Here is a 15,780-nt window from a genome sequence, read left to right on the forward strand (position 1 = left end):
CAGCTCCTTGGAACTCCTTTCTGTTTGCTAGGAGGGATGCTGCCCAAGTCATGAATCATTGAATAAAACCAATTAGATCTTCAAAGATCTAAAGTAACAGAATTCAAAGCCAAACTCCTTTTTCTTTTTTTTTTTTAAAGTAGGCTCCACGCACAACATGGGGCTTGAACATAGGACACTACCAACTGAGCCAGCCTGATGTCCCAAAGCCAAATTTCCGATGGCATTTGGGGACGGCAAGAGACATAGGTGTGGTACCCTAAAACCTCTTTTTTGAGTTCTCTTTCTTTACCGGTAAGTTCCTCTCGGTTCTGAACTCCTGGTCTAACTGGCCTTTGGATGCAGGACGGGTCAGGCTGAGTAGCGACGATTCCGTCCAGAGCCCAACTGTGCTCACGAGTGGGTCTGCCCAGAGGCAAGCCTCTAGGCTTTTAGACTGCAATCGCCAGATTCTTGAGTGGAAAGCACCTAGCCCTTAATTGCTTTTGAAGATCCATGTGGGAACTGTTAGTGGCAGTCCCCAGTCCCTAGCTCTTGGGGACTGCTGCTTCAATTCTCTCCCCAGTCCAAGCTTCCAAAGGAATTGTTGGTGCTGTGCAGGGACCATTTGCTGGGCCAGGACAGAGTGACATGTCTCAGTTATTGCTGATCTATTAAGGTGCATGTGTTTCTTCATCTTGTCTTGTACAGGTAAAGGCTAGTTGCTCATGAGAACTCCAGGAGTCAAAAAAGTCCACCAAAATTGGTGGGCATTTAAAGCATTTATTTATATTTATTTTTGTTTTATTTCATGTCATGTCATGTCATTTCATTTCATTTCATTTCAAGCATTTAAAAGGTGCTACAACACTGCCACCGAACCCAGAGACTCTATGTTAGGATAAGCTGGTCACGGAAGAGGTGAGATTAACACGAGGTCACCTACGAACCTCAAGAAAATTTCTGTGCACCAAGGTACACCGTGTAACATCACACAGTTCCCGACTCACAGTGGCACATCCTTTTGGGTATTAGTTTGGCTCCAAGATACCCAAAGTCACAGCTGAAAAATAAATAAATAATGATAGAATAGGATCTTTGAATTCCAAAGAGTTGAGCACACCCCCTCCCAGCACAGCTGGTGGGTTTATATCTAAGAACTGTGATCCCTGAAACCGTAGGCAGCTAGGAACATGGCAAAATCATGTGATTGCAGCAATGGGCCATGGGAGCCAACCTGCGGAAAGAGCCCAGATGTCCCGTCGACAGGTGCATGGACAAAGCACATGTGGTGGGTCTGTATATACAATGGAATATTACTCAGCCATCAAAAAGAATGAGATGTTGCCATTTGCAACGCCAGGGATGGAACTAGATGGTGTTGTGCTAAGTGAAGTTGGTCAGCCAGAGAAGGATGAAAAACGGTATATAATTTCACTCATATGTGGAATTTAAGAAAAAAGCAGATGAACATAGGGGAAGGGAAGGAAAAGTAAAATAAGATAAAAACAGAAAAGGAGGCAAACCATTAGAGACTCTTTTTTTTTTTTTTTTTTAACCATTAGAGACTCTTAACAATAGAGAACCAACTGAGGGTTGCTGGAAGGGGGGATTGGTGGGGGGATGGGACAGCTGGGTGATGGGCATTAAGGAGGACACATGATGTGATGAGCACTGGGTATTCTACGCAACTGATGAATCACTGAATTCTGTGTCTGAAACTAACAATACACTCCAGATAAGCTATATTTAATTTAAATTAAAAAAAATTTTAGGGACGCCTGGGTGGTTCAGTCGTTAAGCATCTGCCTTCAGCTCAGGTTATGATCCCAGGGTCCTGGGATTGAGCCCTGCATCGGGCTCCCTCCTCAGCGGGAAGCCTGCTTCTCCCTCTTCCACTCTTCCTGCTTGTATCTCCTCTCTTTCTTTCTGTCTCTCTCTTTATCTGTGTCAAACAAATAAATAAAATCTTTTAAAAATTTAAAAAATTTAAAAATAAGTAACTAAATAAAAACAACCAGACATTACAATGGTCATTACAGGGAAGGTTCCTAGAGGTAAGTTTGTTCATTTAAAAAGTGAACATGAGGGGCACTTGGGTGGCTCAGTGGGTTAAAGCCTCTGCCTTTGGCTCAGGTCATGATCCCAGGGTCCTGGAATCGAGCCCTGCATCGGGCTCTCTGCTCAGCAGGGAGCCTGCTCCCTCCTCTCTCTCTCTGCCTGCCTCTCTGCCTACTTGTAATCTCTGTCTGTCAAATAAATAAATAAATCTTTAAAAAAAAAGTGCCCGTGAAAGTAAGGGTTTTCAAATTAAACAAGCAGAACGGGATACTTATTTTGGCTGGCATGCAGAAACCTCCAAAAGGCTAAGATTTTTTTTTTCAAAAAGGCTAAGATTTATGGTAAAAAGCTAATGAAAAATTAAAGATACAAAATGTACCTAGAACAAAAGACTGTAAGGCTGAGAAAAGCAAGCCTTCTGCTCCCCTCAGTCCTCCCTTGAGCATCTACGATGCCGTGTACATTGCCTGTCCCCTAGGGAGAGACTGCTAAGCAGGTACCTTTTGAAATAAGACCACTCAAGGCTGCCGATGGTCCTCTTCCGGTCTCTTGCCCTCCTCGATCAAAGGCCCATCTGAGAGCCAGCACCGCATTATCCTTTCCAAATCCAAGCCAACAGTCATTGACCTTCGGGAGTGACTCCAGATCTTGTGACAATAGTGTCTTGTACACCCGCCCTGTGGATGGCTCCTGGGCCCACAGGGTTAATAACACCAGAAAGAGTTGCCATTTGTCCTAGCTGAAAGTGACAAAATATTTAAAAGAATGTTTAAGTAGCTCTATGGTTGGAAGTTGGACAGGTGGTTGGATGATATTCCAAGCCTGATGAGAACTTTTTTTTTTGGCCTTCACTGCTGTGCTAAATGTATCCAAAGGGACAGAAAAACTTCCCAATATAGTTGGATGGATATGTTAGTCTTTTGCTATCTTTTAGGAGGCAATCCAATTCCCCGAGGAATTAAAAAGAGCTCTCCTCGTTTTACAACTTGAGTCTTTACAGAATCCAGGTAAGGCTCCAGAATATTCAACGTCTGTCAGTCTCTTTTACCAATCCCTCAACCTCTCCTACTGATCTCCAAAGGCTCCTCCTTGTGCCTCTGAGATGTACGCGTGCTACCTCGTCTTCTCCAGGAACTTTTATCTAGGTCACGTCTTTAACATACCAATGTCAGGGGCACCTGGCTGGCTCAGTGGGTGGGGTGTGCGACTCTTGATCTTGGGGTCGTGAGTTCAAGCCCCAAGTTGGGTATAAGGCTTACTTAAAAATTAATAAAATTAAAAATTTTTAAATAAAGTAAAATATCAACTTCACGGAAGTCATTTTTATCAGAAGAAAAACAAAAGTAGGAAAGCTTATTTGAAATTTAAACAAATAAGAAACAATAACAACTTTAAGTGTCTCCTCCACAAATGCCGATCATGGTGGGAATCTGAGAGTGGAAGCTGTGAGGCCTTTCTGTGTCTATCCTATGTCCACGTGTGTGTGTGTGTGTGTGTGTGTGTGTGTGTAAATTCGTAGCATTTTCTAACTGCAGATGGTATTGCCAAAATTAATTTGTTAAAGATATCCCCTTAAGTGGCTTAAAGAAAATCAAGTGCTTACATAAATTAAATTCTCAGAAATATAATAGAAACTTAATCCAGATGAGGGTGCCTGGGTGGTGCCGTCGGTTGGGTGTCTAACTTTTGGTTTCGGCTCTGGTTGTGATCTCCGGGTGGTGGGATCAAGCCCTGTGTCAGGCTGTGAACTTAGCGAGGAGTCAGCTTGATACACTCACCCTCTGCCCTTCCCTACCACATGTGTGCGCATAAGCACACACACACACACACACTATGGGAAATAAATCAATATTAAAAAAAAAAAAAAGAAACTTAATCCAGATCAATTTCTGGGACATGTGATGTGGGGAAATATTTGATATTAAAGCTAGTTTCAAATAAACTAAATAAAATAAATAAACAAATAAATTTAATAAACTAAATAAAAAATTTAGTTTCAAATAAACTAAAGCTAGTTTGTGGATTTATTTTAGTTTTATTTTATTTCTTATTTATTTACTTGACACACAGAGAGAGATCACAAGTAGGCAGAGGCAGGCAGGGGGTGGGGGAAGTGGGCTCCCTGCTGAGCAGAGAGCTGGATGCAGGACCCGATCCCAGGACCCTGAGATCATGACCTGAGCCGAAGGCAAAGGCTTAACCCACTGAACCACCCAGGCGCCCAGTTTGTGGATTTAATTAAGGCAGGAATATCTTTAAAGTTACCAGCATTGAATATAATCTTTTTAGTCCCCCTAGGCTTACTAAAGGCCTGGTAAGTTCATATTATTGCTTACGGAATTCATTGAGACAACGTCTGACTGTCTTTTTAAAAAATATATATTTTATTTATTTATTTTCAGAGGGAGAGAGCTTGTGCAAGCACGCGAGTTGGGGGGGAAGGGCAGAGCGAGAGAGAGAATCTCCAGCAGACCCCATAGTGAGCACGGAGCCTGACCCGATCATGTCGCCCGGAGATCATGACCAGGGCCAAAACCAAGAGTCGGACACTCGGTGGACTGGGCCACCCAGGCGCCCCTGACTTTGTGTAGAATCTAAGTGTATTCATTAAGAGGCCAATCTGTAGAATTCTAGAGTATCATTTCACAACTGTTTGCTCCTTTTTCTTTGTTTTGCTTTTCTTCTTTTAAGGGTTAAAAATTCCAACATATCATCTACTAGAAATAATAAAGTAAATTGTCTACATACGAGGAAAGTTAAGAGTGTGAGAAGGTATGAGGAATGGAGGCATGTTTTTGTGTTGAGGGAGAAGTAATTTTGTTCCAATCTGAGGCTGGTTGTCTAAAGAGGAAAAACATAGGACAAATCTGAAAGTAAGCAGGTTTTGTGGAAAGGAGTCTGGGGAAAGGAATTTTAGTGTGGTCAGGCTAAATGAATTTAAAGGTTAAAAGAAGCTTTAACATCAATAGTATACTTATGCGAAACTAAACTTTAGCTTTTTCTTTTATCTGCTGAAAAGACATGTTTTCTTTATTTTTCTAAAAAAGGATGTTTTGAAATGATAATGAAAACACAATGGTTCAAAATCTGTGGGACACAGCAAAGGCAGTCCTGAGAGGAAAATATATAGTGGTACAGGCCTTTCTCAAGAAACAAGAAAGGTCTCAAATACACAACCTAACCCTACACCTAAAGAAGCTGGATAAAGAACAAGAAAGAAAGCCTAAACCCAGCAGGAGAAGAGAAATCATAAAGATCAGAGCAGAAATCAATGAAATAGAAACAAAAAAACCAATAGAACAAATCAACAAAACTAGGAGCTGGTTCTTTGAAAGAATTAATAAGATTGAGAACCCCCTGGCCAGAATTTTCAAAAAGAAAAGAGAAAGGACCCAAATAAATAAAGTAATGAATGAAAGAGGAGACATCACAACCAACACCAAAGAAATACAAACAATTATAAGAACATACTATGAGCAACTCTATGCCAACAAATTTGACAATCTGGAAGAAATGGATGCATTCCTAGAGACATATAAACTACCACAACTGAACCAGGAAGAAATAGAAAACCTGAACAGACCCATAACCAGTAAGGAGATTGAAACAGTCATCAAAAATCTCCAAACAAACAAAAGCCCAGGGCCAGACGGCTCCCCAGGGGAATTCTACCAAACATTTAAAGAAGAATTAATTCCTATTCTCCTGAAACTGTTCCAAAAAATAGAAATGGAAGGAAAACTTCCAAACTCATTTTATGAGGCCAGCATCACCTTGATCCCAAAACCAGACAAGGATCCCATCAAAAAAGAGAATTACAGACCAATATCCTTGATGAACACAGATGCGAAAATTCTCACCAAAATACTAGGATTCAACAGTACATTAAAAGGATTATTCACCATGACCAAGTGGGATTTACTCCAGGGCTGCAAGGTTGGTTCAACATCTGCAAATCAATCAATGTGATTCAATACATTAATAAAAGAAAGAACAAGAACCATATGATACTCTCAATAGATGCTGAAAAAGCATTTGACAAAGTACAGCATCCCTTCTTCACTTCAAAACTCTTCAAAGTGTAGGGATAGAGGGCACATACCTCAATATTATCAAAGCCATCTATGAAAAACCCACCGCAAATATCATTCTCAATGGAGAAAAACTGAAAGCTTTTCCGCTAAGGTCAGGAACACGGCAGGGATGTCCATTATCACCACTTCTATTCAACATAGTACTAGAAGTCCTAGCCTCAGCAATCAGACAACAAAAAGAAATTAAAGACATCCAGATCGGCAAAGAAGTCGTCAAACTATCACTCTTTGCAGATGATATGATACTATATGTGGAAAACCCAAAAGACTCCACTCCAAAACTGCTAGAACTTGTACCAGAATTTAGTAAAGTGTCAGGATATAAAACCAATGCACAGAAATCAGTTGCATTTCTCTACACCAACAACAAGGCAGAAGAAAGAGAAATTAAGGAGTCAATTCCATTTACAATTGCACCCAAAACTATAAGGTACCTAGGAATAAACCTAACCAAAGAGGCTAAGAATCTATACTCAGAAAACTATAAAGTACTCATGAAAGAAATTGAGGAAGACATAAAAAAATGGAAAAATGTTCCATGCTCCTGGATTGGAAGAACAAATATTGTGAAAATGTCTATGCTACCTAAAGCAATCTACACATTTAATGCAATCCCTATCAAAATCCCACCCATTTTTTTCAAAGAAATGGAACAAATAATCCTAAAATTTATATGGAACTAGAAAAGACCTCGAATAGCCAAAGGAATATTGAAAAAGAAAGCCAAAGTTGGTGGCATCACAATTCCAGACTTCAAGCTCTATTACAAAGCTGTCATCATCAAGACAGTATGGTACTGGCACAAAAACAGACACATAGATCAATGGAACAGAATAGAGAGCCCAGAAATAGATCCTCAACTCTATGGTCAACTAACCTTCAACAAAGGAGGAAAGAATGTCCAATGGAAAAAAGACAGCCTCTTCAATAAATGGTATTGGGAAGATTGGACAGCCACATGCAGAAAAATGAAATTGGACCATTTCCTTACACCACACATGAAAATAGACTCAAAATGGATGAAGGACCTCAATGTGAGAAAGGAATCCATCAAAATCCTTGAGGAGAACACAGGCAGCAACCTCTTTGACCTCAGCTGCAGCAACTTCTTTCTAGGAACATCACCAAAGGCAAGGGAAGCAAGGGCAAAAATGAACTATTGGGATTTCATCAAGATCAAAAGCTTTTGCACAGCAAAGGAAACAGTTAACAAAACCAAAAGACAACTGACAGAATGGGAGAAGATATTTGCAAATGACATATCGGATAAAGGGCTAGTATCCAAAATCTATAAAGAACTTAACAAACTCAACACCCAAAGAACAAATAATCCAATCAAGAAATGGGCAGAGGACATGAACAGACATTTCTGCAAAGAAGACATCCAGATGGCCAACAGACACATGAAAAAGTGCTCTACATCACTCAGCATCAGGGAAATACAAATCAAAACCACAATGAGATATCACCTCACACCAGTCAGAATGGCTAAAATTAACAAGTCAGGAAATGACAGATGCTGGCGAGGATGCAGAGAAAGGGGAACCCTCCTACACTGTTGGTGGGAATGCGAGCTGGTGCAACCACTCTGGAAAACAGCATGGAGGTTCCTCAAAAAGTTGAAAGTAGAACTACCCTATGACCCAGCAATTGCACTAATGTGTATTTACCCTAAATATATAAACGTAGTGATCCGAAGGGGCACGTGCACCCGAATGTTTATAGCAGCAATGTCTACAATAGCCAAACTATGGAAAGAACCTAGATGTCCATCCACAGATGAATGGATAAAGAAGATGCGGTAGATATACACAATTTAATACTATGCAGCCATCAAAAGAAATGAAATGTTGCCATTTGCAATGACGTGGATGGAACTAGAGGGTATCATGCTTAGTGAAATAAGTCAATTGGAGAAAGACAACTATCATATGATCTCCCTGATATGAGGAAGTGGAGATGCAACATGGGGGGTTTGGGGGTAGGAAAAGAATAAATGAAACAAGATGGGATTGGGAGGGAGACAAACTATAAGTGACTCTTAATCTCACAAAACAAACTGAGGGTTGCTGGGGGTAGGGGGGGGCAGGAGAGGGGGGTGTGGTTATGGACATTGGGGAGGGTATGTGCTATGGTGAGTGCTGTGAAGTGTGTAAACCTGGCGATTCACAGACCTGTACCCCTGGGGATAAAAATACATTATATGTTTATAAAAAAATAAAAATAAAAAAATTAAATGAAAAAAATAAAAAAGGATGTTTTAAAAGATTTTATTTATTTATTTGACAGAGACAGAGAGATCACAAGTAGGTAAAGGCAGGCAGAGAGAGAGGGAGAAGCAGGCTCCCCACTGATCAGACAGCCCGATTTGGGGCTGGATCTCAGAACTCTGGGATCGTGACCTGAGCCGAAGGCAGACACTTAACTAACTGAGCCACCCAGATGCCCCAACTTTTGATTTTTTTTTTATTATTAGCATAGAATGTATTATTTGTTTCAGGGGTACAGGTCTGTGAATCATCAGTCTTACACAATTCACAGCACTCACCATAGCACATACAGTCGTCAGTGTCCATCACCCAGCCACCTATCCCCCCACACCTCCAGCAACCCTCAGTTTGTTTCCTGAGATTAAGAGAGTCTCTTATGGTTTTTTTTCCTCTCTGGTTTCATCTTGTTTCATTTTTCCCTCCCTTCCCCTGTGATCCTCTGTCTTATTTCTCAAATTCCGCATATCAGAGAGATCATATGATAATTGTCTTTCTCTGATTGACTTATTTTGCTTAGCATAATACCCTCTAGTTCCATCCATGTTGTTGCAAATGGCAAGATTTCGATTTTTGATGGCTGCATAATATTCCATTGTATATATACACCACATCTTCTTTATCCATTCATCTGTTGATGGACATCTGGGTTCCTTTCATCGTTTCGCTATTGTGGACCTTTGATTTTTTTTAAAAGGTTTGACTTATTTATTTGAGAGTGAGAGCGGGTGGAGGGGAGAGCATGAGCAGGGGGAGGGGCAAAGGAGAAACAGACACCCCACTGAGCACCAAGCCCCATGTAGTGCTTGATACCAGGACCCCAAGATCCTGACCTGAACCTAAATCAAGAGTTGGATGCCTTTGAGCCACACAGGCACCCTATCTTTGATCTTTTTAATCAAAACTATTTCCTGTGTTTGCTGTCTTTATCTGATCTTTGACTACTTAATACTTTCTTTACTATATCTAATACTTTCTTTACTTTATCTAATACTTTGACTACTTAATACTACGTAATACTTTCAATATTAACAGTACTAAGTTTTTCTCAGAATTACACAACTGTCTATATTTGTCTGTGAAGTCTTTGTCACTTTGGTTAAATAGAAAACTTAGTCATGTTTTACAGTGACCCATGATCCCATTTGACCAAAAGTTTTTAAAACTTTTGATTTTTTTTTGAGAGAGAGAAAGAGAGAGAGAGATTGTGTGTGTGTGTGTGTGTGTGTGAAAGAGAGAGAGAGAGAAAGAGAGAGAATGAGAGAGAGAGAGAGAGCACATGTGTGAGTGGGAGGTGGTGGGGCAAAAGGAGAGGGAGGGAGAGAAACTCCAGCAGACTCCAAGCTCAGCACAGATCCTGACGCAGGGCTCAATCTCACAAGGCGGAAACCACGACTTGAGTCAAAATCAAGAGTCAGACACGTAACAAGCTGAGTCATCTAGGCTCCCCAAAAACTTTTGATATTTTTGACAAACTTCCTCAAAATCAAGTTCTTAAATGAAGTCTCCTTCTCCTTCTCCTTCTCCTTCTCCTTCTCCTTCTCAAGTAGGCTCCATCTTGGGCATGGAGCCCAACATGGGGCTTGAACTCACAACCCTGAGATCAAAACCTGAGCTGAGATCAGGAGTTGGATGCTTAACTGACTGAGCTACCCAAGAGCCCCAGTGAAGTCTGTTTGATCTCAAAGTAACTTGGGGATTTTTTGGAGGTCCTTGGAACATCTCAAAAGGTTTGTTCTCTCTCTTTCTAAGAAGGGAGATGTGAAACTAATTAGGCTGATTTGATATGTTAAATTACATAGGAAGCATTGTCAAATAAGAAGTTATACTAAGGGGTGCCTGGGTGGCTCAGTCGATTAAGCATCCAACTCTTGATTTTGGCTCAGGTCATGATCTCAGGATCATGAGATCAAGCCCCGTGTCGGGCTCCATGCTTTGCGGGGAGTCTGCTTGAGGTTCTTTCTCTCCCTCTCCCTCTTCCCCCTCTTCTAATAAATCTATCTTAAAAATAAAATAAAATATTATGTCACAGAAATAACCAGATTTTCTTGTCAGTTCCATTATAATGAACTCTCATCAGATCTTTAATAATGGACATTTAAAAATCTTTGTCATTTACAGAGTTTTTATTTTACTCTGTTGCTTTTATAAAAGTGTTCCAACAAATTGCTTTATCTTCAAGGAAACTCATGGAAAGTACTCTAGAATACAGGGTTGTTGTTCTTCTTAAAATCATTTTAAATTTAAAAAAAATCACTTTAAGTTCATAAAACTGAACTGGGTAAGAATTTCCAGAACTAATGGAAAAACTGCGTTCAAGCAGAACAAGAATGAATAAAGTGGGACCAAAGGAACTGATGAGGATTATTATAATTTTTACGACTTTTTGTTTGAAACCTTGCTGGTTCTTGAACATTTGTTTTTTTCCATATTTAAGAAAATTTTGTTCTCTTTTCTCTTACTATGGCTCATGGCAATTTGCTAAGATATACCTTTGTATATAAAGACGAAACATTAATTTCTCCTCTCCCTCCCTGATCCTGCCAGAAACTCTTGAGTGTTCTTTTCATGGTAATATATTTAGTTGTGTGCGTAAGTTCAATAAGAATCTATTCTCCTCGTAACAGGACACAACCGGAGACACTGGGTGTATTACCAAACCTTTGATTGGAACGTCATATTTGAGAGAGATATGCAAGCCTCAGATATGATCAGATAGCTTTAAGGAGCTGTTTTAACCTTGGCTTGGTTTCCTGGCCTCCGGCTTTTAAGAATGCAATCTGAGTTTCATTATAGAAAGTTCCAGCAAAGGGGCGCCTGGGTGGCCCAGCTGGCTAAGCAGCTGTCTTCGGCTCAGGTCATCATCCCAGGGTCATGGGATCGAGTCCCTTATGAGGCTCCCTGCTCAGCAAGGAGCCTCCGCCTCCCTCTGCCTGCTGCTCCCCTAGCTTGTGCTTGCTCGCTCTTTCTTCGTCAAATAAATAAATAAAATCTAAAAAAAAAAAAAAAAAGCTTTCAGCAAAGCTGTCTGAAAAAGAGCTTTTATGGTCAATCACTATTCTTGCTGCGCTTATGTAGATAATCAGGAAGTTTAATACAAATAAATTAGTTTTACTGTGATTATCTTTGGCTAAAAGAAAGCAGATGGGTGGGAATGATCGCCAAGAGAAAAATTACGTTTGCACCTTTGCCTAGATATTAGATTCTCATCCTGCTCATTGCCTTTGAGGTTTTGGGACACACCTGTAAAATGGACACAATCCTGAATTCTTCTAGTTTCCTCAAACATCTGGCTGTGACTCCCCAACTGTTTCTAATTTTCTCCCACCCTTCCGATCTGGAATTGCCCTTGAATCTCTTTCAAAGGGACTATCCCAGGTCCGTGTGGTCCTGCGCAGACCCGGAAGACCTCCAAAGTGAACTGACCAGGAGGAGAAGCAGCTGACCTTGAAGTTGAGTGCGTCTACCCAAGATGCTGAGTCAAAACTTCGAAGTTCAGCTACACATGATATCCTTCCTTCTTTTCTTTCGTTTACTCTGGGCTTGGCCTGAAGAAACAACACCATCATCGGGATCTCCCAGGCCACGGGCGGGAGGGTTGCTAATCTTTCAGACTGCTGGATTGGTCATCAAAAATTCTGACCTTGAGGCGCCTGGGTGGCTCAGTGGGTTAAAGCCTCTGCCTTCGGCTCAGGTCACGATCCCAGGGTCCTGGGATAGAGCACCGCATGGGGCTCTCTACGAAGCAGGGAGCCTGCTTCCCTTCCTCTCTCTCTGCCTGCCTCTCTGCCTACTTGTGATCTCTGTCTGTCAAATAAATAAATAAAGTCTTAAAAACAAAAACAAAAACAAAAAACTCTGACCTATCTACGATGCCAGAGGCCTCCTGGTCCATTTCGCTGTTGCTGGCTAACAGTGCCAAAGTTGGGTGACTGCGTGTTGAGGCTGTTATGCAAAGAAAGGGACACAAGGCAAAGGCAACCAGAATAAAATTCCCTGTGTGGCCTACAGCCCTTTAAATATTTCCAGGCCTCGTGGATGTCACCTTTCTGGTCCAGAATCCAGCAGGAAATTCCCAGAAGGCCTTTATGAGTCATTCATGCCTCCATGCAGAGCCTTACTTCCCCGGTTAGGAATAAATGTAAATGATGCTATAATCAGGAACGTCTTCTTAACTCTTGAAATTATTGCAGAATTTGCTGCTAAAGCGATAGCTACCCAAGAAAAAGTCTTAGGTTCTCTGGCCCAAGTTGTTCTTGGTAAGAGGATGACCCTTGACTATCTTTCAGCCGAGTGAGGTGTCTGGGCTGAGGCCAACACTACCTGCTACACCCGGATGGAAACTTCTGGGGAAGTTGAAACTCAATTACATGAACCCAGTTGTACCTAATTACGTACCATGACATAATTACACTGAGCCAGCTGCTTGGCTTAGAAAGGTGACTCCTTCAAAGGGGTCTTTGACTCATCTGATTTGGATTGGTTTGGGTCCCGGGCACCATAGCTCTGAAGTGTGCTCCGGTCACTGGGAATTATCCTGTCTATAATAACCAGAGTAATCTCCCTGGCATGTTGTATTATCTCAAAAGTTTATTTGTTTTTAAAGGATTTTATTTATTTATTTGTCAGAGAGAGAGAGAGCACAAGCAGGGGGAGCGGCAGGCAGAGGGAGAAGCAGGCTCCCTGCTAAGCGAGGAACCTGATGCCAGACTCGATCCCAGCATCCCCGGATCATGACTCAAGCTGAAGATAGATGCTTAACCGACTGAGCCACCCAGACGTCCCTCTCTCAAAAGTTTAAATGCATGTTGGCAGCTACTAACCACCAAGAAAATGATCTCTCGAAAACTGGAACATCAGAAAGGAATAAAGACTAAAAAATTGTAAACCTGAAGTCATGATTTGTGAATACCAGAGATTCGGTAATAAACCTTGCAAAAACCATCCTGACTTGTGGCCTCTATGTCACCCAGAGGATCAGTACGTGCTGGGACAAGTACAGAGCAGTCACTGAGAGTGGCACCCATGCCTTAAACTTTGATCACATCCTCTCAGGTTGGGAGTCCAATCAAAAGGGCAGAATCGGGGATGCCTGGGTGGCTCAGTTGGTTGGACGACTGCCTTCGGCTCAGGTCATGATCCTGGAGTCCCGGGATCCAGTCCCGCATCGGGCTCCCGGCTACGCGGGGAGTCTGCTTCTCTCTCTGACCTTCTCCTCGCTCATGCTCTCTCTCACTGTCTCTCTCTCAAATAAATAAATAAAATCTTTAAAAAAAAAAAAGGGCAGAATCGTTAAAAAAAGGAACAACAGGCCAAAATAGAGTCACTTGTGCCAAACCCCACACCAACGAACCAAGACTTAATACCTAACTGAATGGCAGTTTTAGCTTTTTCTGGGAGAGGCTGGAACCAATCAGTCTGGAATTTCCTGATCAACCCCAGTGAGGTCATCTGCTTGATAAAGACCCCTCGACAATCTGTCCTTTCCTAAAGGAAGGTTACCTTCTTGAAATAATCCTTTCTTTTGTTTATGACTGCCATATCCCTATCCTTTTCTGTCCACAAAAGCTTTCCATTCTGTGTAGATCCTCAGAGCTCCTTTCTACATTCTGGATGAGCTGTTGCCTGATGCATGAAATGTTGAATAAAGTTAATTAGACCTTCAAATTTACTCAAATTCTGGGCTTTTTAAAAAGATTTTATTAATTTGAGAGAGATAGAGTGAGAGAGCACAAGAAGGGGGAGCAGCAGAGGGAGAGGGAGAAGCAGGCTCCCCACTGAGCAGGGAGCCTGATCCGGGGCTCGATCCCGGGACCTGGAGATCATGACCTGGGCCAAAGGCAGACGCTTAACTGACTGAGCCACTCGGGTGCTCTCAAATTCTGCTTTTCAATAAAACTTGTACAAAATCTTGTTTCTCTATTCAGGTCTTCCATTTTGTTTTTCTGCCTCCTCCCTCAGAGTTCAGCAGTGACATATCATTTTTTTTAAAGATTTTATTTATTTATTTGACAGGGAGAGATCACAAGTAGGCAGCGAGCCAGGCAGAGAGAGAGAGGAGGACGCAGGCTCCCTGCCAAGCAGAGAGCCTGATGCGGAACTTGATTCCAGGACCTTGAGATCATGACCTGAGCCAAAGGCAGAGGCTTAACCCACTGAGCCACCCAGGCGCCCTACATGTCACTTTCTAAAAAAAATCCTCATGACCATTTCATCCACCCCAGCAACATGAACTGAGTTCCTGCTCTGAGTGGACCATGGTAGCTACACACGAAGTTGACATAACTGTCTTCAAGGAGCCACGAGGCTAGATCAGCCTGTAATGAATCCATCACAAACGGTGAGGGCAGAATCACCCAGAGGCAGGCAGGGAAGGTCGGGGAATGCTGCTGCCTGGAGGCAGGGACTGTCATGGTGGATCTTAAGGCATGACAGCAGCCTGCTGCCTTTCAAATTACTGATCCGCTGGGGGCTGTGGGTTGAGAACAACTCAGAAAGGAAACTCACATCAAAGATCGCTGAATGAGAAGTGAGATCTGTGGGAGGAACTGAGGCTTTGGTGCATCAGGGCTCATGCCTTGGGACAGCTTTCTGGAGGATTCTCCTTCAAGCTCTGTTCCAAAGTGTGAGCTGCTGAAAGACTTGACCTTGGAGAAATGACATATTACAATGGTTCCTGCCCAAACTGTGATATTCTTACTTTTTTCCCAGATTGTCCTTTTTTCTAGAGCTTTAGGGGTGGAGCCCTGATCTCATCGATTCTCTGGAAATTCCAGGGAGAAGGGATCAGACAAGGAAGTTTGCTCAAGACTACTCAGTGAACCAGGATTTGAATCCTTCATGAATCCAATCTGAGTGACAGAGAAGGCCAAGGTCAGGGGTGCAGACACCTGTCCAACATCTGGACTGGAAATGGATCTGAAGTCAGAGGGATACCAGGAATTCACCTCCCTGTGAGATGTTTGGAGAACCAAGCCACATCCTGTTTCTGCAAGGTGGTATTGCCAGGAATGCGTGGGAGGGGTAGAGGTTTCCATCCAGTGCCTGAGTCCGGCTTCATCACATATTCAACCAACTACTTACTAAGCATGTGCCACGTGCAAATCCCACATTTGCTAGTCGAGAAGGTAAGTCATACAAACTAGGAGAAGAGAGTTTAATTGCATATACGGTCAAGACAGAGTAAATGCCAAAGGAGTGGAGCAGAGTGAGTTCGCAAGGACAAGCTGGGTGGGGCCGTCCCAGGGACAACCAGGGGCACAAATGTCAGCCACCCTAACCTTGCAAAGACACAATGTTTGGCACCTGGACAGGGTCTCTCTTGACTTTTTACACATTTGTGATGCCAGTTGGCTGCTGGTGGTCAGTTTCTTTCCAGG

This window comes from Enhydra lutris, unplaced genomic scaffold (assembly GCF_002288905.1).
Source record: "Enhydra lutris kenyoni isolate GAN:26980312 unplaced genomic scaffold, ASM228890v2 scaffoldscaffold22, whole genome shotgun sequence".
Classification (NCBI taxonomy): domain Eukaryota; kingdom Metazoa; phylum Chordata; class Mammalia; order Carnivora; family Mustelidae; genus Enhydra; species Enhydra lutris.